Source organism: Leptodactylus fuscus, chromosome 7, assembly GCF_031893055.1.
Source record: "Leptodactylus fuscus isolate aLepFus1 chromosome 7, aLepFus1.hap2, whole genome shotgun sequence".
In the NCBI taxonomy this organism is placed as follows: domain Eukaryota; kingdom Metazoa; phylum Chordata; class Amphibia; order Anura; family Leptodactylidae; genus Leptodactylus; species Leptodactylus fuscus.
Genome location: NC_134271.1, coordinates 28,001,357 through 28,026,150, shown reverse-complemented (window position 1 = coordinate 28,026,150; position 24,794 = coordinate 28,001,357). Strand labels below are relative to the sequence as shown.

Here is a 24,794-nt window from a genome sequence, read left to right as displayed (position 1 = left end):
TTAGGAGCTCCTACACTTATATTTCGGTTCATCTGACAATTGTACACGTTATTACCAAGAAGTTTAATTAGACCGAGACGTTACTTGGGTTCACAGCGCATAGACAGCACTGTCTGTTCTCACTTCTCTTCTCCCTCCCTCTCTTTTCTATCATTCTCTCCTTCTCTCGTCAGCTTGGTTTTTTTTTTTTTTTACATTGTGTGTATGCCTCTGGGCTCTGTTATATCTGCCACATCTCGCAATTCATGGCTGGTGTGTGTGTGTGATGTTGTGTTGTGTGAAAGACGACAAAAAGGGCCAGCTAACTAAAAATAAGTCAACTCCACACACGCGGCATAAAACACTTGAACGTCTTTGTCTTTAGAGATGAGGGTATGGCGGTATGACTTGTGTAGGTAGGAGTTCTGTGCCATTCAGGTGATCTATAGTCTGCAAAACAAGAGCTGCGGTACCAAAAAGTAGCTAGTGAGGCTTTTATCTTTTCACCTGTGTATCGGTTGTTTTGTAGATTGTTTTTTTTTTAGCGTTCCCACGTTTAGCATATTCACGACGGGGGTGCATTAATCTGTCACAATACCTTCTTATTAGCACTAACTATTTGCTCATTGTCTTTCAGAGGTTTGTGTAGCGCCAGACACAACACGACACAATTGTAAGCAATATATTACAAAGTAATAGGATTTAGGGCATGGACTCATTGACGAAGAAGAGAGTAATTAGCAGAATTAACAATACCACAACACGCTGTAAACATCTTATTATCGCATGAGCAAAGGTTACGTTACACCGGATTGTTTCAGCCTTGTTAACCAGCATCTTATTCTTTTTCCTTTCCATCCAGGTATTATTCAGCCCGTCAGGAAGCCACAACATCACTGCATGGTTTTCCATGGGATTATAAAATGAAAACCTAAGTGGAGTTCAACGTCTTCCTTCCACGCTCTTCCAGATATAACGTGTCACCAGTTTTCCCCCCCTTCACCAAAAAAAGTCAAATAAGTACTTGATGTTGTCAAGTAGTGATATATCAGGAAGAAAGATTCCTCATGCCCCCCCCTTATTCTGGGGAGAAAGATCAAACCACCGCTACTTGTCTGTGAATACGTTCTGGTGAAAAGTCCCTCGGATTCTGCCGGTCACGCAACATTGCACTTATTCTATACGTTCAACCCTGCCCCCTCCGTCTGTGCCCTGCCATGAAGCAGGATCACTCACTGCTGTAAAGAGAAGGAATAGGAGGGCTGAAATAATAGAAAATTATTTTTTTTCTACTGAAAAGGGGGACACAAAGCAAAAGGAAGAAATGCTTTAATTCAGTTTACTGATCCGGACGGTGGAATAAGCCCTGTCGGGTGCAGGGGAGACACCTCCTGTGGATTGCACTATTTTCTATTTATCACCCTTTGTTGGATTTACAAATTTCAGGGATGTGAGATGGAAAAAAACAACTACTGATGAAGACAGGTGAATAGCAACATACAGATGCCTTCAGTCTTTCTCTAAGAGGTACGTGCATGATGGGGGATTAGGTGCTTGCACTGGGACTGCAGATATATATATCTACATTGAGGGATTTAAGAAGCGGAAGGTATTTGTTAATGTTTCTGGTTTAAAAAGGACATAAAAAGTACATCAGTTCATATAACGAAAAAAACAGATATTATATTATAGTATAATGATGATGGTTAGCCAATGGCGTGATCAATTGTAGCATACAATGGCCACAACAAAGAACAATAACTGCATGGAGCTGCGATGTCTATGTAGAGTCATTCCAGAAAAAAACTAGATGAAAGGAAAGTCATTGAAAGGGGGAAAAAAAAAAGCAAAAAAGCTCAAAGGATAATGGAAAGTAATAGTAATTGAACAAAAGTGAGAGTGAGCTTTACTTTATGTACACTGGCTCTATTGCTTCTTAACTTGGTTAAGTGCTGCTAGTGATCTGGGGTCATAAAGAGATATGGTAGTCATGGAATAAAGGCAGGAGTGAAGGGAAAAAATATCCAGGTATATAAAAAACATCACGTATGAAATATGAGTGAGTGAATGAATGATTGAATGAATGAGTGAGTGCGTGTATAACATGGTACCGGTAGCATACACTGTATATTTGCTGTTCCCCCATCTCCCAGATCGTGTACTTCTTCTCCAGGTCCTCTTGTTGCCTCTTTGCATTCCAGAATGTGGCATAAAGTGACCCTTACAAATGTAAAATGTGATGGACAACAGGGTGTAATATTACAGAATGAACTCTGTTGTGGTTAAGTCCCTCTGTGCTGTCACAAAATGGCCGCCACCTTGTTAGACCACCTGTTGATCGGCCAAGTCACTTCCCCTTCTGCTCCTGGCGGTCACTGTGGGACCAAAAGCTGCAGTAAGTGAAGGACACGGTGACAGCAGAGCAGCAGTTGCATGTAGGGACCACAATGGCCGGAAGCTACAGGGGAACACAAAGGAAGGACATGGCATTATAGTACTAAAGTATGTCAAGACAGGTGCAGAAAGAGTGCGTCTCAGACTACTGATGGCCATGGGTAGCTGGTTCTCCCCAATTTTGATTGCTGTTAAAAGTATAGGTCTTACAAAGGTGTCCTGGCCATCCTAATCTATGTGTAGAGCAGGAAACCAGCAGCTTCCTGCCCTACCACTCTCCAACATGGTGGCCACAAGCCTATAGCTCTGCTCTAGTCACACAAGATATTACAACTCAGTGCCCGGAGCAGAGAAATAATAGGGCAGAGGAGTATTGGAGTCTAGGGGGACTGAAGGGTCATTGAACTGTGTAGGGGCCATTAAATGGTGTTGGGGGTACTGAAGGGGCCATTAAATAGTACTGGGGGTACTGAAGGGCCTGTTACATTGTGTGGTCTATTATACAATGTAGGGGTACCGAGGGGAAGCATCACAATGTGTGAGCACCGAGGGCCATGTCACTGTGTAGGGGCATCAAGGGGGAAATTATACTGTGCGGAGGTTCTGGGGGAATATCCTTTTGGGGGGTGGGGAGATTATTAACATAAGTGGACATAATTTATATATGGGGAACATTAATGTTGGGATAAGGGGACACTTGGGGTAACAGGAGACAGTGTGGGAGCGTCAAAAGAACATGGCTATGCTGTGAGGGGCATGTCCTGAAAACCTTACACACACACACACACACACACACACAACCCCTCCAATGTACGATGTCAATCTTTCCTCCCCCATATATGACGCAAGTCTCGGACAGCAGCAAATATTTTGGCTCCATATAAGTAGCAGGAAATGAATACTTTCTTCGAAGTTCGGGATATTGGATAGTCAAGTGTACATACATACTAGGTAAGGTATGCCTAAGGATACTAGAGACTGATGCTAGGCTTTCACCTGGCCATACACATTAGACGTGTATTAGCAGAACCTGACAAATTTGGTGGGACCAGCTTACTATATAATGTATATAGTGGTCTCAGCGATGGCAGATGTTGGACCAAGAAGGAATAGGCATGTTGGATTTCAATTTGCCAAATCCTATTGTTCTTGGAGAGATAAACCATCACCAGGTGTCTGCAAGTAACTTTCTCCCCATCTAGAATACATGCATGCTTGGCCAAAGTGAGTGTGCATGTGTAGGGAGAATGTATATGGCCAGCCATAGGCAATTGCTCTGTTTATATAGTCTCTATACACAATGAAGCCACTGATACTATTAGGATTTATTTGTTACTTACTATACAGAAGGGCTGCAATAACTGTGGCCTCGCGCCGCCGCACCAGGAACTTCCATGTACCAAATTACCGAGCAGGTAATAACCGGAGGTGACAAATAACAATGACTTTTACATGTCTCCGATTGTACAGCACTTCATAGAGACACTTCCCTGCTAATGTCATCTCGGTGTACAGATGTGATTCTTCATGAAGTGTCACATGAGAGTAGAAGTACATTAACACAGCAGTCAGAGCCCATATCATTTCCCTGACATTTCAGTATTAAGTATGAGAGACATCACTGGTGGATGGAATCAGAAATCTTACAGCGAGCCATGTCAACTGGGAAAACAACAAGCAGGAATGAAAGGGCTCGAAAAACAAACCTGAAAGACTGCAAGAGTCTCCTTCCAGACGGCGATCACATGAGAACATGTGGGGATAACACAAAACGTGTCTGGAGTCGGCATTAGCTCATTAATCTTTGGTAAACTAGCCCATGTCCATCTGTCAGGTATACATGGGTTATAGGATTGCTCTGCCTTGGGGGCAGAAGATACCGATAACTAGAGAAGGAGAGGACACGTTTGTGAGGACCTTTCAGACCTACTGAGACATCAAGGATTGACCTATAAGGGCTGTGACTTGTAAAAGACAGGCCGTGCTGCGTATTTAATAGGGCTGTGGATTCGGTAGGCCAAAGGACTGACCCCTGTATTTTTCCACAGTTTATTAAAAAGCCAGTGACTCATAGCCGAGCATCATCGCTGGACTGTGAGGACGACACCCCTGACAGGACAAGGCTAGTGAAGAGTACGGTCATGGGGATGTTCTTCACATCCCAGCGATGGGCTAGGCTTTAAGGCCGGCCTTTCTGATATGTCGCAAAACTAACGGCACCAATATAGTCAGCACTGGGGTGTGTATCGTGTATATAATACTGCACATCTACGAGGCATGAAAGCCCTTCACAATAGCCTGAAGACCAGCATACTGTACTCCAGTCTTGATGCCCCCTGCGGTGGTGGAGGAATTGTTTAATTCCTGATGAGGTGAATTTTCCAGGAGTTGCGCCTTGGTTAAAAATTATACTAGCTCCTCGCTGGCATAGATTTCTGGATTATTTTTTTTTTTCGCCACAAAGATGGCGGGGATTATAACGTCTGGCTCTAGTTTGGAAAATGTGAGGAAGGTGCAAAGAAAAGCCCCAAACCTTGTAACAATGGCAGGTGGCATTAAAAAGTCACAAACTGCAAAATTACAACTTTATTAAGCCAAAATAGTGGTGTAAATGAATAAGGAATTGCCACAGCATTCGTGTTCTTATCACATAGATGGCCATCTTGTGGCTCTTAAAATATAAATATAAATGGAAGAAATAACATTCCTTGTATATTGTCCCGACTCAATAACAACCAGAGCTTGCCAGATTTTCAGACGATTACTTATGAGCCATAGGATACATGCAGTGTGTAGGGGCTACTGGTGGGTGAAATGTAGAAAGAGGGTTGGGGGGATTAAATGTAGAAAAGTAGATTAAGAAGAGTGAGAGACTAGCCAAAATAAAGATGGTGATATTGGGAACTATACTTTCTAGGGTAGTGCATTCTAGAGCATTGGTGCAGCACAAGCAAAGTCTTCTGGATGGCTTTAGAAGGTTGGGACAATGGAGGATGTCAGACTGCAGAAAGTAGAGCTAGGGAGGGAGACAGAGATAGCGGAAGAAGGTGAGGCAGTGTGGAGAGTTTTGTGGGTGAGAGTAGTAAGTTTAGTAAGTTTCGATTGTATTGTGTGTTGGATGGACAAGCAGTGACCGGACAGGGCAGAGATATCCGTGTAGCGGGTGGACAGAAAGCCGAGTCCGGCAGAATAGATTGGAGATGGGAGAGTTATTGACGGGAAGACTGAATAGTAGCGAGTTGCAGAGATCACAATGACAATGAGCGATATGGGTTATATGTTATCGATTATAATAATGACACTATTCCTCACACCGGGTGACTTACAGAAAGTAGACATGTTCATGGAATTGTGTACAATACAATACAATATATGTGTTACTACAGAGCAGTGGTCCCCAACCTGCAGCTCACCCCTCTCATAGTCACAGGGTGGTGTCATGTTGGTGACCACTGCCATAGAGGCACGAGACACGCTATATTTTTTGGACTATAAGACACATTTTAGCAAGAAATTACCTTGTTAATAAGCCCTGCATATTATAGTCTGCAGTCCAACAGTGCCAGACACACCACTGAACGCTCCCTTAAAGGGGCTATCCACCTCTGGAATATTGATGGGCTATCCTTAAAGGGGTGATACAATTTCTAACATTAATGGGGCATCCTTAGATCACCCAAGCCTGCTGACAGTCTCCATCTCCTACACTTGTGGGCAGAAGCTGGCCAGGGCTGTAAAGACTACATTGCCTGGGCCACTCGTAGTAGTGGGGGCATAATAGTAATATAGTGGTCAGTATGTGGTAGTAGTTGCCGGAGTGCGGTGGATTGTACAGCTGCCTGCCATGGTCTTCTTACTTTACTACTGAACAGTATAGTCCTGCAGACTGGCTCTATGTATATACATTGCCATTGGTCATGGTGCTCTGATATTCTCCTGTCCTACTGACATATTTATAGCTTGTCGGTTTCTTAAGTATATACTGTCTTGGCTAGCTGGCAGTATCTGGGTCACAGGACACTTTCATAATATAATATCCTTGCAGTTGAGATGATTTTTATGTGCATAAGGTAAAGATAAGACGTCTTGTAACCTGCGTTCCTTCCCAGTCATGTCTTTTTCCCTTCCTGTTCATCATGCCTTACAATGTGTGGTGCTGCAGCCAGCACCTGCCCAGTGCCAATGCTGAACCACCACTTGTCTCACAGTAATAATGGAAATATTTTACACTCTGACATGACCATTTTGTCGCCTGTTCCTGCACCAGACAGACAGCACATGCATTCGGTGCAGGCACATATACAGCTAACAGAAGCTCCTGTATATGGAAATCGCATGTAATATGATAATAATCCAGATGTAACAGGTCTGGCATCCAATCCTGCTGGGATATGGAATATTCACATAAACCTTTGGATCCAGAGAAGTGAGATTTCTGCACTATACTATACATATATATGACCACAGGCCTTATACTATGATTGTATCATATAACTAGGCTTTAGTTTGCATCTTATTGTATGTAAATGACTCCTCACATCCAGATTGGTTTCATATACATTGAATTATAGAACATTTCCCAGCTGTGACTACACGGCTCAGATGATATTTTACATGAGATAATGTGACTATACTCCTGCACTACATTATGACCTAAGGACACTACCTACACATATTACTACAACACAAATAAATATGTTCCCTGCCTGCCCTTGGCAGGTAAGTGTCCTGCAATCTTGTCCTCAACCCCTTGCATCTAGGCCTGATGGTTGACGACACTGGAGAATCAGAGAGGTCCAGTCAAGCCTAGACTAAGTTTGTCACCGAGATTGTAGGGCACTTGTTTGCTGAAGAATCCCCTATGTAGTAATCTAGGCTGACAGTAACAAGAGTACTGGATGACATTTTGACATGATGGATTTATTATCAGACATTGAACTAAGTCCTCAAGTATAAAAGGGAACGGCAGGAATCTAAATTCCTGTGCATCTACCTGTCTGGCCAGGATTCTTCATTCTTTTCTGTTCCGCAGTACTGCGGGTGATTCTGTACTGCTGCATTGCTTTATGTTTACTATTCCTACCAGTCAAACTTTGGCTGGGTCTGCTTAGCTAGTCAGAAGCTTGAGATACAGAAGAGCTAGTCAGGGCTTCAGTATCTGATCCAAGGACTGGGATGGGGTATTTTAACTTGGAACTTTTCTTTACTCGGGTGCCTGTGATTGCCTTAGTTGTCCAGGCTCTTTGTTCCCCTGATCTCATGGTTTACTGACTTGGCTTACTCTCTTGGATTAACATTCTCTTGCTGATTCGGCTTTATCTGTAACCTCTTGGACTTGATTCCTGTACTCTTCTGGATTTTGACCCTAGCTTTTGTATAACTCTCTTGCCTACAACAGGGATTCTGGCCTGGTTTTAGAATATAAGTGGACCTGTTTTCTGGAATCTTGCTCTGGATTTGGACCGGAACCACAATGGGTCCTGAACCCTAAATCCTATGCTATCCAAGGAACTGGGATAGATGTCAGCTATGACCCATTTTCTGGTGGGAGTTATAGTAAATCTGATGGGCTGAAGTGCCCTGGCCTGCCTTGATACCCACCCTGCTTCACCCAGTGTCTTAAAAAGCGACAAGGGGAGTGGAAAACCATCAAACTGGGTTTGTGCGCCAAATTTGCACCATGTCTATGCCTATTTTGTGGCATAAATACCCCCAAGTGTGTCATTTTCAGAGATCTTACTATTCCAAGACGCATAGGAGATATGTGAACTAGCACTAGTGAGCTTATAAAAAGCTGTGGAGCAAGAGAATGAAGACAGGGTGCAAATGTCCATTACAACGTCTTTATAGAGATTTTTACGAGGACCGCTACAAGCCGCTCTATTAGCGCTGAAGAAAATTTGCCTGAGACTTGTTACAAATCAATAGCGGGAATAAAAATGCACATATTTTCTTTGCTAGTGAGGAGTTTAAGGTTAACAGGAGTGCTTAAATATGGTTTATGGTAAGTACAGAGGTGTCCAGTATTTGTCAATTATTTCCCAATAAAAGTTTGTTTTACGCCTCGTCGCAATCTTTTCTTGTTAGTCGCCTCTTCGTGGTATTAACATGGTAACATATCAGCGTTTATTAGTCGCATCCTTGAATTTGAGCATAAATTCGCTTTTATGGGCATTTTGGGGAGAATTTCTTACAAGATATTTAATCAATGTAGAAGCATATGGAGGCTGAGAAGCATCTGCTGTGAGGAGGAAATGCAGAGATTTAGAGTTGCCGGAGGTAGATGTGAGAGAAGTAAAGTTAGGAGAGCTCATGATTTACTAGGGAGATGGTTTTCTTGGGGTGTACTGGAGAATATCAAGAGGTATAAATCAAAGGGAAAGCTTTTTGTGATGAAGTACTTGGCAGGGAACTTGTTACACACACTAAATACACAATGACACCCATTTATGCCCACGCTGGTCAGCAAGATTCTCCCTTGCCCTTATTTCAGTAAAAGGTTAGAGTGACAACTATTATTAATGTGTGACTTTTTCCAGGGCCATCAGTATATCAACAAGGCCAACAGCGACGCCTCCCGCTGATTTACGCCGGCTTTACATAGTGTTTGGGTGAACAATTTTTCTCAGCACTTTATTTTTTTTTACTTCCTCTTTTTTTTTATTGTACATTACAGTCAGTTTCTTATACAATGAATTTTTGTCAACTTCCTAAGGATCCCTAACTGTGAGAGAGAAATGAAAAATGCGTGATTAATAAAAAAAAAATTGCCTTTTCCACCGATCAGCAGTTCTCAAGCTGGCCTGACGCTTAACTTGTTCCTGGCACCGTGCCTGTGATTGTTCCGGCATCTCAGCAGCCAGTTGGGACGCCATATAATGAGCTTGTTGTTGGTGTTGATGATCTGCCTGCTCCGGCGTTACGGTAGCTCTCAAGCTGTCCTGCCGCTGAAATTGTTCCTCACGCCGTGACGGTGATTGTTGCGGCATCTCAGCAGCTTGCTGGGATGACATATAATGAGTGTGTTGTTGAATTCAATAATCCGCCTGCTCTGGCATTTCAGCTGCTCTAAGAGCCGTTTGTCACCTAGCTTGCTCAAATCTCCTCAGTTCCACTTGAGGAGACCTCTGTTGACTTCTGGCTTCCTTCATAGCTCTTGTTTTTTGAGAATTTTGCAACACATTAGATTTTCGTTTTCATGGCATGTTAAAATTGAGAAACTGCCAATTTGGATTAAAGGGGTTTTCCCATCTCAGTGTCTCAGCACTGGAGCAGATCAGATAATATGCAAAAGCTTGTACAGAATGGACTCGGTGTTATCTGTGAGTTTACATAGACAGATAACAGAGCAGGCGTTAACCGCAAAATGCAATTAGCTGAATTGTTCTGCAATTTAAAATAGTATATCAACATAAATTCCTAACAGTTGTGAAGCCATGTCATTTACCGGGATAAAAAGTAGCCTATGTGTTAATCGAGGTTACAAACTATCTATGTGTTAAATTTCATCCAAATCCGTTCAGATGTTTTTGCGTGATTAACAGACACACAAACTTTCACATTTATAATATTAGTAGGATGTGACAGACATAGCCCACCTCAGGGGTACATACTTACCAACAATTAAACATTTTTGGGTGGGGCTTGGTGTCGAGTTAACCAGGAAATGCCCGACTTGAAGAAATTTGGGACATTCCCAGCAAATTCAGTCAAGTATGTTGCCAAAATAATGTCATCATCTATTATTTTCTGGGCCTTAGTATTTCATTGTAATATAAATACATTATGTGCATGTAAACAAAACCCGCCAAGGTCCTCTGGGGTGGCAGGGATTTACCAAGCAAGTATTTCCTTATTATATTATTTTAGTACATTTTCTGCTGTTAGCCTAATTCTTTTACCTTTTCAGACAGCCCAGTTACACAATAACATTACTATTATTATATCCAGGGATGTGATGGACTCTGACTACCAAATCTTCCCACAGCCTGACCCTGAATACTGGTCCGATTCCAACCTCTTCATAAACAGCTGAGGGCAGGTTCACACCTGCGCCTGATCTCCGCTTTGCAGGTTTCCGTCTTCTGCCTTAGAAACTGGACAGGAGACAGAAACCGGCAGTCAGTTTTCAAACCCATTCATTTGAATGGTTTACCCATTCATTTGAATGGTTTTGCAAAGTGTCCACCCGTGAGCGTCTTTTGGTCGCCGCGGCAAAACCATTTTTTTTAACCGGATACAAAGTCAGACATGCAGGACTTACTGTCTGGTTAAAAAAAAACAAAAAAAAAACAGTTTCGCCGCAGAGACCAGAAGATGCTCATGGGCGGACACTGACTGCTGGGTTTCCATCTCCTGTCCAGGTTCTCAGGCAGAAGACGGAAACCCACAAAGCGGAGACTGGGCGCAGGTGTGAACCCGCCCTGGCAGTCATAGTCAGGTAGAAGCTGCAAAACTCCTCTAATACACAAAATCTAGTAAAAATAATTAGAAAACAAAATATATATATATATATATATATATATATATATATATATATATATATATATATATATATATAATCCATCATATTAATGTTAAAATATGTATAGTATAATTAAAAATACTAATTTTATTTTGAAGCCGGTGTCAGTAACTTTTTTTTCAAACTCCAAAATTAGCTCTAAAGACTCATTTACATGGCCGAGTTTCAGTCCATATTTTTGGCAGGATTTATCAGTCTGCACCTTGTGCTGGTAGTGCGACTCCTAGCGGTATATTATCTGCGTAGATTAACTGTGACATCTTGTATTGTCAGTGGGGAATGCCATGATGGGTCACTATAGGTGTGACCCAAAAAATATAAAAAAAAGCCCAAATATATAGAAAAAATGTTTAAAAATTAGACCTCTGTTGGTGACGCATTCCCTATAAGTTTATCGCACTGCAGACTAAAGAAAAGACACCTATGATGAAACGGCAAATACAGATTTTTTTTAAATTTTTTTTTTTTTGAGGGGGGATTTTGAAAAAGAAGCTCATCAAGAAACTGTATGCTTAAAGGGTCATCCACAATAACTGATCTTATATCAGGGATAGATGTGCTAAAAAAAGACTGGCGAAGTCCATGATCTCCGACCATCGATATTTCTATTTACCAGAGCATTGCTTATATCACCAATGTCACATTCTCACACTTGTCTAGAAGATAGAAGACAATCGTCTTTGTTAGATTTGGCCATTATTTTATCATTTCCTGGAGATATCTCCATAAATTACATTCCTAGATATGAAGAAAGACAAATATGTGACATTTACAGCTTGTGAAGTGAAGGATATTCAGTAATATGAATCCCATCTGGAGAATAGTTGGTGAGATATTCCTATGGAGTTATATTATCACATACACGTTCCCTAGGGTTGTATTAAAATTGCATGTTATATTATGTTATGAGATATTGCAATGCAATTGAATTTTTTTTCCCCTACCTTTATGGCCTCCACATCAAAAATGTTGTCAATTTTACGTGACGCTTCCCCAAAATATAAATACGTAGATGAAGTGAAGGTTGCAGGACTTTCACCATGGAGTCTTAAGAATATTTCATGCAGTTTACTGAAATTTTGGCTAACACGGTATCACAATGGATTTATCATATTTGAGGTCTACTGGGATAAATCCACCGATTAATGGATGGCAAGAGGGAGAGGCAGGTTGAGGAGAGATGGATCTGGCATGCGGGAATCCTGTTAAGATCCTTTTGTTTTCGGCCATCAGAGGAAAATTCAGGGATAGAGGTGCAAAGGCCCTGCGTATCCATAGGGGTTGGTCTATACTGGAATAAACCTGTATGAGAAGATTTATATGGGGAGTCAGGAGGCAACAGTAATGTACCATGTAGGTACACATACACACTGCAAATACTTCTGAAGGATATGACTGCTGGTGATATAGGAGATAAAAACATTGCCCAAATCCATAGTTTTGGGCAAAACTGACTGACTAACTGTGTATGGGAGCCCATTCTCCTGTGATGGTAGTTATAGGGGAAGGAAATGTGGATGGGGCACTTATATTTTAAGGGATTGTCCATGACAAACTACTAAGGGACCTTGTTCATGTGTAACATAAAACAAAAACAAAAAAACCCCAAACACTCACCTGTCCCTCCGTTGTCTCTCACTGTATTCCATTATGTTGCACAGCATGCCTTGATCCTTGGAAGCCCAGCGCCCCATATGATCACCGAGGCACGCCACACGACTGAATAGACTATAGCAGTAAACATTTTTTTAATGTTACACCAGACTTGGGCCTGTTCCTGGACAACCACTTAAAATCCTTAAAAGTCTTCTCTACCAGAAGTGTCGGGCAGCAGCTTATTCCTCATGGAGAAGCTATGCATGCTTGGTCAAACGGAGAGTGCATGTGTGTGGGGGAAGGGGGTTAGGAGACTAGGGTAAGGCGTCTCTGAATTAAGTGGCTATGGCCTCTTAGTAGGCGCACTCTCCTGTACCTGACACTGCACCAGCCAGGAACAGTCATAGATTTCCCAAACAACTCCCATTGGTTTTCTGGTTGTAATTAGGGTTGAGCCGATCTTGAGATTTCAGGATCGATTTCAAAATCCGATTTCCGATCATTTTCCAGCCGATCCTGATCGCGAGAAATTTGCTCAATCGCTGATTGGCATCCGATCTTTTCCGATCCCGATCCTCAACCCTAGTCATTGCTTCTCTATGGGAAAAGTCTCTTGAGGGTTGAGCGGATCTTGAAATAATCTCCGACCTCGATCCCACTGGAAAAGATCGGGTCGGAATTCCGATTGCGAAATTTACTCGATCGCCGATCTTTTCCAATCCCAATCGCTCAACCCTAGTTGTAATATATATGTCAGACCCAGGCATCCCGGCCCTCCCCACTATCTTCCCAAAAACGGTGAGCAAGGTGCAGAACGAATGATGTGGCACCACAGTTACCCCCACCTATGTCAGAAGACTGGCGTAGATGGACTAATACATCCCCCTGGTGGTTTTGTGATCATCGATATCCATTGGGTAAGGGTTTATTGTTATGTCTGCCTATAGGACTTATCTATAGATAAATGCGGCGCTGTGTACAAGTTCACTAACAGATACGATAGCATGTATCACCTCTGCTAAGCTGAAGTGTATTATATATTATACCTGATCTATTATCGTTACTATAACATGAATTGTTTTCCCAGGAAAGAAATCGAGTGGTAGGAACATCATATAATGTGATTTCTCAATTCTATTCGAAGTGAAAAAAACGTAATGTTCTCTACGGAGAGAGATAATGATCTATTGTTTTATAACAGATGACATGTTATTCTCCCCTTGTGTACTTCTTCATGAAGTAGATAAGACTTGTACATAGTGAGAAACTGTGTGGGCGGTGTATTACCGGGGAGCGTTAATAAAGAAAAATAATAATTATCATAGAATCATTTCTATAGGTTGCCAAGTTCTACATGACTATACAAAGCAACTGGAAAGAATCAGAAACATGGATGTGGCTTTATAGGTCCATTGGGAACTACAAAGCTTGAAGACAATTATTTTTGGACAGATCCGGACCGTTATGTGACATATCTTTGCAGGACTGTGGTATAAAGTCTGTACAAAGCAATAGCTTCAGTTCTAGACAAGTAGACCGTACCTTGTGCAGCTTAAAAGAACACTAAACCTACAAATAAGTGATCCAAGTAGACAGGAGATTCACTGACTTCACTGTTGGTCAGTCCGCAGCATTTTCTACACGTTCCTGAAACAAACGTTCTTGTAGAAATCCAGTAGAGACAACAGGGGGCATTCTCCTGCTGATCTACTCCATCTTTGGCTGTAGATCAAGGGGGAAAGACTTAAGGGGGGGGGGGGGGTTGTTCAGGGAGTTAAGGTTCACTTATTTCATCTAGCAGACTCTCGATGGTTCCAAACCAGAGTCACGTGATCAAAACCAGCGATCCAATCCCTAGGTGGTTCCTTACCTCCCCCCCTTCCCTTATAGCCTGACTATACTAAATCCAGCCCCCATTGCACATGTAATTACCTGTGAGATTAGGCAAGGAGGGGGCAGTGGCTCCAGCCAGTTGTCTTGCAATCTGTCGCAGGAAAGTGATCAGGAAGGGGGAGGTATAGCTGAGCTCTTGTGACATGGAAACTTTTATTTTTTATTTTATAGATTTCTCAGTTTTACTAATAATATAAGAGAAAATAGGACCAGGAGTTGAAGAGAGGAATAGCTGGGATATTTTTTGTGGACTTTTAGGTTTAGTATTCCTTTAACAAGGACTCTTCTGGATTAGAAAAATCTGTGAGCTTTATGTCATTGGAATGAAATCTAAATATCTCCAGGCCATTATAAATAACCATACGACCAAAGGAAAGGAAGAGATGAAGGGAAGAAAAGCATCGTCTATGTACAGTATGGAGCTCCTTTAAGAGTGCAAAACCAAAAATGTGCAGGTGGGAGCCATAAAACGTGACTCTAGAGCCCTCCCGCCATCAATGCTGAGTAAAGCGCCCTTCAGTCAGCTTCATTTTATGTTTTTGTCCTATATTACTTGTTAGTTTTTCATGAGAGGGACCAGCGGTGTAGTTTATTGCACTTGACATTTACAACATATATAGGTTGAATGATTTTTATTACATTAGCTGAAGTATGCATTTCTAACCAAAGTACAAATAGAGGATGTGGATCCCATTTGACATATAGAGAACCTAGCGTGTGCATTATCTTACTAAAGTAGGACTAGGGCGGATTCACAAAGTGCATTTGTGATTTTTCCCCATGGGGTATCTCACATATAACGTGTTGATGTACAGTCGTGCCTTGTACAGTTTTTAGCTACTGCTGTCAGTTTTTCTAGACTTAAAAGGGTGTCCAACACCAGCCCTGCGGATAGGTTGGGGTCACCGGAATCAGAGTAGTTTTTCCCCTTGTGAATCGCTGTCTCCATTGTCGAGATGTTATCCCTTTTTATCACTACACAAATGAGCTCTTCAGAGTTAGAAGGGCATTGATGCTTATGTCTTTGGAGCAAGAAGAATGCGCTCTTTACTCCAAAGAGTTAATTTCCATATTGGCAAAAGACGTAATATCTCAGTAACAGGGGTGCCAGTTCATAAGGGGAAACACTGCTTGATTCAGGTGACCCTGACGTATCTGTAGGGCTGGGCCAATATTCTGTATTCTGCTGATAGACTCCTTTTAACTCACATATGCTTTTTGCAGTATGTGCAGGGCATGGACCAGGGCGGGCATCTGCCTTGGGCACTGTCCTCTACTGTAACAGGGTTTGATAGGGAAATATACATTTATCTATAACTGGAAATCCCAACATAACAAGGTCCTTACTCTCACTCATCCCAGCACTGATTCATTTCCGATGCTGCCCAGTTTTCTCCTGGTCTCTACTTGGTTTTGCCTATTCAGTGTCACCAGAACCCAGTATATCACCCAGCCTTGGTTAGGGTCACGTGAATCGGATGGTGTTTTCCCCTTGTATATCGGAGCCTCCATTGCTGAGATATCTCCATTTTTGTCAATAAACAATTGAGTTCTTTAGAGCATTGAGGGCATTTCCATTGTCCCAGAGAGGTAAGTAACAACATCCTTATCTCGACAAGGGAAACCCCGATTCACAACTGTATCATGTGACTCTGCGGGGTCTGGATATCCTCAGTTCTGGTGTCACACTCCCTTTAAGGATTCGGACATTAACTGATTAGACATTAGGCTCTGAAGCATAAAACCATTGGAGCCACATAGTGGGGGTAGATAACAGGGGGGCACATATTTCAGCACATGGGCTGGTTTCACTACTGCTATTGCGGTGTACGTGATATTTTAGGATGCGGACCCTCCTGACAGTATGGAGATATTTAATGATCCCTCTGGTTCTGTACATTGTGTAATATAAATGATAGTGGCCACACTTGTCATATTAACAGTGTAGTAACAAAAATGAATTCATGTAGTGCTTATCTTGGAAGACATATATCAAATCGGCAGCTGCTCGAAATGATGCTAATACTTAGCGTCGCCATCTATCGTGCTGTTTCTTGGTTTTTTTACACAGCTGCCTGAGCTGTAGTTTTTGTTTGAGCCCTCCAGCAAGCAATGCTAAAATATTTATTATAGGAATATATTGATCACTATTGTTAACAAGCATGAAAGCCGAGCTCATGATCTGAATGTGTATTATATACTGAGGCTCTACTACCAGTATACATCTACCAGAGCCATGTAACGCTTGTCTGATCTCACGACATGTCTGCTTCACTAAATAGATTATCCCGTTCCTCTGTTATTCTTCCTGAATGTTTATGAGTGAATTGACAAGTGGGTGTTACCATTTCCATTATACAAAGGGGTGTGTCTATACACAATCTGACACTGGAATCAATATGAGTGAATTGACAAGTGGGTGTTACCATTCCCTTATACAAAGGGGTGTGTTCTTTACACAATCTGACACTGGAAACAATATGAGCGAATTGACAAGTGGGTGTTACCATTTCCTTTATACAAAGGGGTGTGTCTATACACAATCTGATACTGGAATCAATGATAGGACTGAGGACACCCCCACAGTTGGCCACACCCATTTGCAATAAAAAAAAGTTCCATATTATGGAAAATACAAGTAAAAGAGAAGCCATCAGAGCAGGCGACGGGTCCTCTTTTAAGTATTCATGTTATTTATTCTGAATTGCCTCATTCCTCTTTATTCTGAATGGCCTTTATTAGCTTGGATTTTCTGGGCAGTATTTTGTAAATGTTAAAGGGATTGTAGAAATCCAAAGTTAAATGATCAAAGTTGGTAAGTGGAGCCTTCCTGCTATTATGTCTGCCATAGACAGCACACAGAAAGTAAAGGAGAATCTGCTTTATAACTTTCACTCAAAAGTGCCAGATTCTAGAGGACATACAGATGTAACTCGAACTTCTGCAATTGGTTAAATGGCTGCAGCGAGATACAGTGGGGCAAAAAAGTATTTAGTCAGTCACCAATAGTGCAAGTTCCACCACTTAAAAAGATGAGAGGCGTCTGTAATTTACATCAAAGGTAGACCTCAACTATGAGAGACAAAATGAGAAAAAAAAATCCAGAAAATCACTTTGTCTGATTTTGTAAGAATTTATTTGCAAATTATGGTGGAAAATAAGTATTTGGTCACCTACAAACAATCAAGATTTCTGGCTCTCACAGACCTGTAACTTCTTCTTTAAGAGTCTCCTCTTTCCTCCACTCATTACCTGTAGTAATGGCACCTGTTTAAACTTGTTATCAGTATAAAAAGACACCTGTGCACACCCTCAAACAGTCAGACTCCAAACTCCACTATGGTGAAGACCAAAGAGCTGTCAAAGGACACCAAAAACAAAATTGTAGCCCTGCACCAGGCTGGGAAGACTGAATCTGCAATAGGCAACCAGCTTGGATTGAAGAAATCAACTGTGGGAGCAATAATTAGAAAATGGAAGACATACAAGACCACTGATAATCTCCCTCGCTCTGGGGCTCCACGCAAAATCTCACCCCGTGGGGTCAAAATGATCACAAGAACGGTGAGCAAAAATCCCAGAACCACGCGGGGGGACCTAGTGAATGAACTGCAGAGAGCTGGGATCAATGTAACAAAGCCTACCATCAGTAACACACTACGCCGCCAGGGACTCAGATCCTGCAGTGCCAGACGTGTCCCAATGCTTAAGCCAGTACATGTCCGGGCCCATCTGAAGTTTGCTAGAGAGCATTTGGATGATCCAGAAGAGTATTGGGAGAATGTCCTATGGTCTGATGAAACCAAACTGGAACTGTTTGGTAGAAACACAACTTTTCGTGTTTGGAGGAAAAAGAATACTGAGTTGCATCCATCAAACACCATACCTACTGTGAAGCATGGGGGTGGAAACATCATGCTTTGGGGCTGTTTCTCTGCAAAGGGGCCAGGACGACTGATCCGGGTACATGAAAGAATGAATGGGGCCATGTGTCGTGAGATTTTGAGTGCAAACCTCCTTCCATCAGCAAGGGCATTGAAGATGAAACGTGGCTGGGTCTTTCAACATGACAATGATCCAAAGCACACCGCCAGGGCAACGAAGGAGTGGCTTTGTAAGAAGCATTTCAAGGTCCTGGAGTGGCCTAGCCAGTCTCCAGATCTCAACCCCATAGAAAACCTTTGGAGGGAGTTGAAAGTCCGTGTTGCCAAGCGACAGCCCCAAAACATCACTGCTCTAGAGGAGATCTGCATGGAGGAATGGGCCAACATACCAACAACAGTGTGTGCCAACCTTGTGAAGACTTACAGAAAACGTTTGACCTCTGTCATTGCCAACAAAGGATATATAACAAAGTATTGAGATGAAATTTTGTAGGTGACCAAATACTTATTTTCCACCATAATTTGCAAATAAATTCTTACAAAATCAGACAATGTGATTTTCTGGATTTGTTTTCTCATTTTGTCTCTCATAGTTGAGGTCTACCTATGATGTAAATTACAGACGCCTCTCATCTTTTTAAGTGGTGGAACTTGCACTATTGGTGACTGACTAAATACTTTTTTGCCCCACTGTATCTTATCACACAAGACAACAAAACTTATGAAAAGTCATTAAATGTTTTTTTCCAATGTCATTTCATTGGTTATGTCTGTTGTGTCTTATCTGTGATAAGATACCTCACTGCTCCACTTTAATTGATTGTACAAGTTCGAGTTAACTCTGCCACATCTGTATATAAAGAAATACTGACCTGTACTGATGTGAGTAAAGCACTTGGTGCAGGAGAGAAACTTCCTATTAGCTGCAGCTGCCCTGGTCTCTCTCTCACTGGACTTTAACTCACTTCTCCACATGCCATAGATTTATATATACATTTTTACTTTGAATCTTTGACTACTTTTTTGAGCTTCAGTCAGTCCGGAGAAAGCAAGACTGATTCAGTATGGATTTCTGAGTGAATGTCAGTGTAGGTGGGAGAAAGGAAAATAACCTGATAAGTGGAGAAAGAAGCATTTTCCTCTGAGACTATATACTGCAAGGTATTTCCCATCACTAGTAATTCATGCAAAGCTTGATAAAAGTTCTTGACCATTACATGATGCATCTAATACTATCAGTTATGCATTGAATAATGGCCGTAGTACAAGACTAGCTATACAGGAGCCTATAAAATATAATACGGAGGTAATAGACTTTTCTCAGATTCCCTTGTCAACAGGAGACAAGGCCTTAGTAGTCTAGGAGTTAATCTTCAGCTTCATGAGGAAAGCCCAAGGTGGGCTTAGCTGAGCACTTCTGACATTTGGCTTCAGCACTAGGTGGGGTCTTGGCAACTGGATCAAATTTCTACCATGTCATCATGACATGAGATACCCTTTTTTTTTTTTTTTTTTTTTTTTTAATGATTTAAAGCCAAATTAAAGGGGTTTTCTCATCTCAGGATTTCTATTGCCTTCTTGTCTCCTCTCCCTCCACTTCCAGGTTTTCAGCTCCTTCCAGCTTGGAGCTGCTCGCTCTGGGTTTATATACACAGGGAGACTTCTAAAATAATTATCTAGCTTTTATCAGTGCTTAAAAACTCTACTTGGCAAACAAAGCAAGATAGAGGTATAACACTTCATGTAGGGTCAGCTACAACCTTTCATGTCCTTTAGCGTTTGCGGTTTTATATACCACCAGAAAGTGTCTTTCCCATTATGTGCCCCGGGCTGGAGTTATCAGTTCCGTTAATTTCAGCACCGATATCTCCCCACTGTCAGAAGGCGTTCCTCACAGTCTAGCATCATCGCTGGGCAGTAAGGAACGCGTCCCGGCCTGGCAGTATTCTTCCATAGCCTTGTACTGTCAGAGGGGGCCTTCCTTACCGTCCAGTGATGATGCTAGGCTGTAAGGAACATCCCCCAGTACAAGTCTATGGACAAATACTGCCCGGGAATGGGAGGGTTTGGGCATTCCGCACACCAGCGATGACAATTCAGCGCACTGTCTGCTTTCTAGCGGTATATAAAACCGCATAGGAATGAGGACATGAAAGGTCTTCTTTAAAGGTCTATAGAGTAGACATGACATTTCATTACACTTGCAAAATCTCAGCTACAGTTTCCGTTGCTTTGGTCAGAGTTTTTAATGTGGTTACAAGCGCCCGCCGAGAAGCAATCACGCTCTTTTGTTGCAAATTTTTTACTTTGTTCTGTTTTTCAAGACTTCAGTTTAAAGATAATGTTCACCCTTGAAGACTATTTGGTGTAGTGTTTTTTTTCTACAGGGGTTCATCTAAATTTCTTTTTTTTTTATTTTCTCAAACAAAGCTGTAAAACCTATAATGGCCTAAGATTATTGAATCACTCTATCATAGTGATAGATAGGAGATAGATAGATAGATAGGAGATAGAGAGATAGAGAGATAATAGATAGATAGATAGATAGATAGATAGATAGATAGATAGATAGGAGATAGACTTGTGTCTATATCCGTTTTAATCTCTCTCATATGGTTTCCCTAGTGCTGCCTACCTTTCCCAACATGTCGCTGACTTTGCAGAGACAGTGAAGGGATCTTCTAAGTCACACTGAGGAGCCTCGGTGTATTCCTTTGTTGGTTCAGCCCGACTCCCCTGTTTTCTACTCCCTGTAAGCTTTTTCAAGCAAGGGGCTTATAGAAATACACTGGAGATTCTGCACACAACACACACAGATGTTATAGACAGGTAGTGTGAATCACTGTATGGACTTACTTATGTATCATTGCACTCCTTCTCCCTTAGATAAGACAGAGATGGTATCATCAACAACACTGCAGGAACATATAGAGGAACAAGGAGGGTCCTGCTTGGTGCTGAGACTGCTAATAGGGATTTCATAAGTGATGCCGTAGTCATCTGCAGGACATCTTATATACAACAGTGAGTGACCACTTGTCTACACTGGCAGACTGGGATCACATGACATAGCTGCCCATCATGAAAGGGCTCACAATGTATGGATGCAGATGAAACACATTGTACTGCTACAACATAGCAGCTGAGTTAGCATTATCTTTCCAAAAACATTTTGTAATGAGCTTCTTTATAACTTAGCCATGAAAGTGCTGCACGCGATAGAGAAGCAGTACTAACATGTAGCCACTAGTGGTTCAGCGCCAACGTCCTTCTATTGCCACCTTCATCATGGTGCTGTGGTCTTAAAATGGTGATGGTCCCATCACTCTGGATTGTAATCTAATATGTGCAGTGGCTTTCAGTGGAGGCTTTAGATGGACGGGTCTGGTGTATGCCCCATGAGCGGGGAACACAGGCTGGAGCGGCCAATCATAAAATCCAGACTTCTATTGGTAGCCACAAGGGGGAGCTTAGGAGCTTATTGCATGTGGTTGTGTTATTGAGAGCTCCCCCTAGTGTCAGCAATTTATTTTTGGATGTTAAATCTGTGTAGGAGATATGAAGGGCTGTATCAAAAATCTGAACCACCATAAAGATGAATTAAGGAATTAATCAATACAGAATATTGGACCTAAAGCTACATGAGATATCGGCAGTCTGGTGGTGCCGGAAGAGACTGCCAGTGGCAGCTGTCAGGCAAGTGTGCACCAGCCCCAATGCCATTATATGGTTGGTAATGTGAACTACAAGTCTTGCTGGGACACTCGGAGATCTGCCTGGTATATAGAGTTTCAATATATTTCACTACTAGTTGTTATCACCACATCTTATATAGCTACTGTTTATAAAGTATGTCTTCTAGGATTCCAATAATAATATACTCCGTCTTTACTGAAGAGATGGTGATTTTATGTAAAAAAAAATCACCATAAGACAGTGGTGTCTCCATGGTAACAGTACAATATCTGCTTGCCGCCTTCCTTCTGATCAGACATTCGGCGTGATCCTGGAGCCCAGATACGAGGAGCAGGTAGCGGTGGCGCTCGCACTACACCAGTGAGGATAAGGGTGGATCAGGGTGATGAAAGGATGATGTAAACTGAGCACACATTACTCCGCTGGGCCTTGTTAGCTGATCAACCTGCTGCTTTCTAAGCAACAACCCCCACCCATAGAGTTCTATTTATTACCAGGACCCTGGAGGAATAAAGGAAGAGTATATAGGATAACTGTCTTACACTTTAACTGGTTCGGATACCGGAGTCGCTACATTAGGTGATATTTACCAGGTCAATACAATCTGGAAAACTCCATCTAGGTCTTGGGTTATTTACTCTGATCACTTGTGACATTTACTTTAGCCCTCTCCACCAGGGCCACACATTCTATATTTCTTATACTACAGTATATCACAACCACAAATACAAGCTAGAAACTTAAAAGTAAGGGTACGTCCATGGGTAACAGAACAGCCGCACAAACAGTCCTGCAACAAATCCAGAGAAAGCTGCACCAAATTGTATGACTTGTTTCCAGGGGGGCAGAGGTGGGCATTGGCGCGTCCAAAGACTTCTCTATAACACAGGCAGACCCCAGTATTACAGATAGCACTTAGTAAGTAGGGAGTGCGGTTACCTATTCTGCATTGGAGCTTAGTAAATAGGTTAGGCATCTGTTTGCTTCTACATCTCCAAATAAAAAGAACCCACTGACTCCACAGACATTTCCATAGCAATGCAACTCTGACCCTCTGACTGTCTCGGTTACTCGGCCACCAGTGACCACTGTGGGGTTATTTCCAGAGATCAGGAGAACAAAGACTACCAGAGGGCCAAATAAGTGTTGTCACTAGAGCAGACCTGTCATTGCTTCTTTGGTCCCCTGATGGGCTCTGTACACTTGGCCTCCAGCAATGACGTTCCTGCTCCAGGGGCAACAATGCTTTGACCCCTGCTGGTCCCTGTCACTAGGACTCCAGTGAGAAGATGATGTTGTCCCATGTGACCCCTGCAGCAGCGATACGTGACAACATGCTATTTCTGGAGGCCAGGTGCATGGAGACTAGCAGGGGACCAGAGAAGTCTTGCACTGGAGCAGACACTGAAGGTAAGATCATTTTTCAGGTTTTTATGCAGATCTGCAGCATAATTTCCAACCATTTCTGCACAGAACATTCCCAGCAGTCTGTGGATAGAATTTGTTCAGATGACACTTTGTTGCTGCTTGTTCAGATGGAAACTTTTCATGTACTATTTGGCTGTACCATAAAGCTCCAGCTTGGACATTATGCTAGATATATATACACTTATTCTATCAAAATTGCTACCATTATACCCTACTTCTCTGTTAACACAATTCCTTAATGCCACTCCATATACACATATGCTTCTCAACCATATTAGCTCGGGTGGATATGACCGTATACCATGTATTAGTCTGAGAAAATCCGCGGTGCTATTGCAGGTGCAGCCTACGTGTCTGTGGGTATACTACAGTATAATGGCTTATCGTGCAGACGTTTCGACAATGGCTTCTCTTGCAGGCCAGTCTGCTGACACTGCAGAGTAGACTCGCTCCTCCTTTTACCTCGTAAAGCTATTTGCTCTTTTATATTTACTCTAATATTGGTCTTCTAATTTCTGTCCTTTACAGCTCATTTTATCGCTCTCAATATAATATTCCTTCAATTGCCTCATATAATCTGACATACACCTCTCCCTTCTCTTCCCGAGTCTGCGAGCCCAGGCCTTATCCGTTGTGATTAAATGAAGTCTGTGCAGCTGACTGAGCGCTCAGGCTTGGCGTGCGTGTGCTGGTAATTACATAGAGAGGATGGGAGGCTCGCATGATTAATGTATAAGGCAGCGCCACAGTAATTAATGTTCAGGATGATTTGTTTGATTTAAATTTGGCTTTTTATTATTTATTTTCTCTTTAATGACATAACCCTACGATTAAAATCCAGTGACATGCATATTAGTTGTTGGCATCTAGGGGGTTAAATAGTACAAAAAACGTCACTAAGGGACTCTGCATATGGGAGCAAGTAAGGTGAAGGGCTTTTACATACAATCACATTGATGGTCAGCGTGTAACTGATGGAGGATCCCAAACCCATGAGGGTGTCCCACCACCAGAGCCTCATTAATGATATGAACGAAGGGGTGGTGATACTGCGGAGATCTCCAACGCTCACGTCCATGAGGGTGTCCCACCACCAGAGCCTCATTAATGATATGAACGAAGGGGTGGTGACACTGCAGAGACCTCCAATGATCACAACCATGAGGGTGTCCCACCACCAGGACCTCATTGATGATATGAATGAAGGGCTGGCGATACTGCGGAGACCTCCAATGATCACATCCATGAGGGTGTCCCACCACCAGGACCTCATTAATGATATGAATGAAGGGGTGGAGACACTGCAGAGACCTCCAATGATCACATCCATGAGGGTATCCCACCACCAGGACCTCATTGATGATATGAATGAAGGGGTGGTGATACTGCGGAGACCTCCA

The 24,794-nt window shown here is 42.3% G+C and overlaps 2 protein-coding genes across 5 annotated transcripts in view; one reads left to right on the top strand and one right to left on the bottom strand.

The window, feature by feature from the left end:
• MACROD1 (mono-ADP ribosylhydrolase 1) overlaps positions 1-24,794 on the bottom strand; it is a 496,680-nt gene that overhangs the window by 161,258 nt on the left and 310,628 nt on the right. The window lies entirely within an intron of this gene.
• FLRT1 (fibronectin leucine rich transmembrane protein 1) overlaps positions 1-24,794 on the top strand; it is a 150,137-nt gene that overhangs the window by 86,051 nt on the left and 39,292 nt on the right. For all 3 annotated transcript variants that reach the window (XM_075281497.1, XM_075281500.1, XM_075281498.1), the window contains exon 2: positions 842-1,506. The gene's annotated coding sequence lies outside the window, so the exon portion shown is untranslated. The remainder of the gene's footprint in view (positions 1-841; positions 1,507-24,794) is intronic.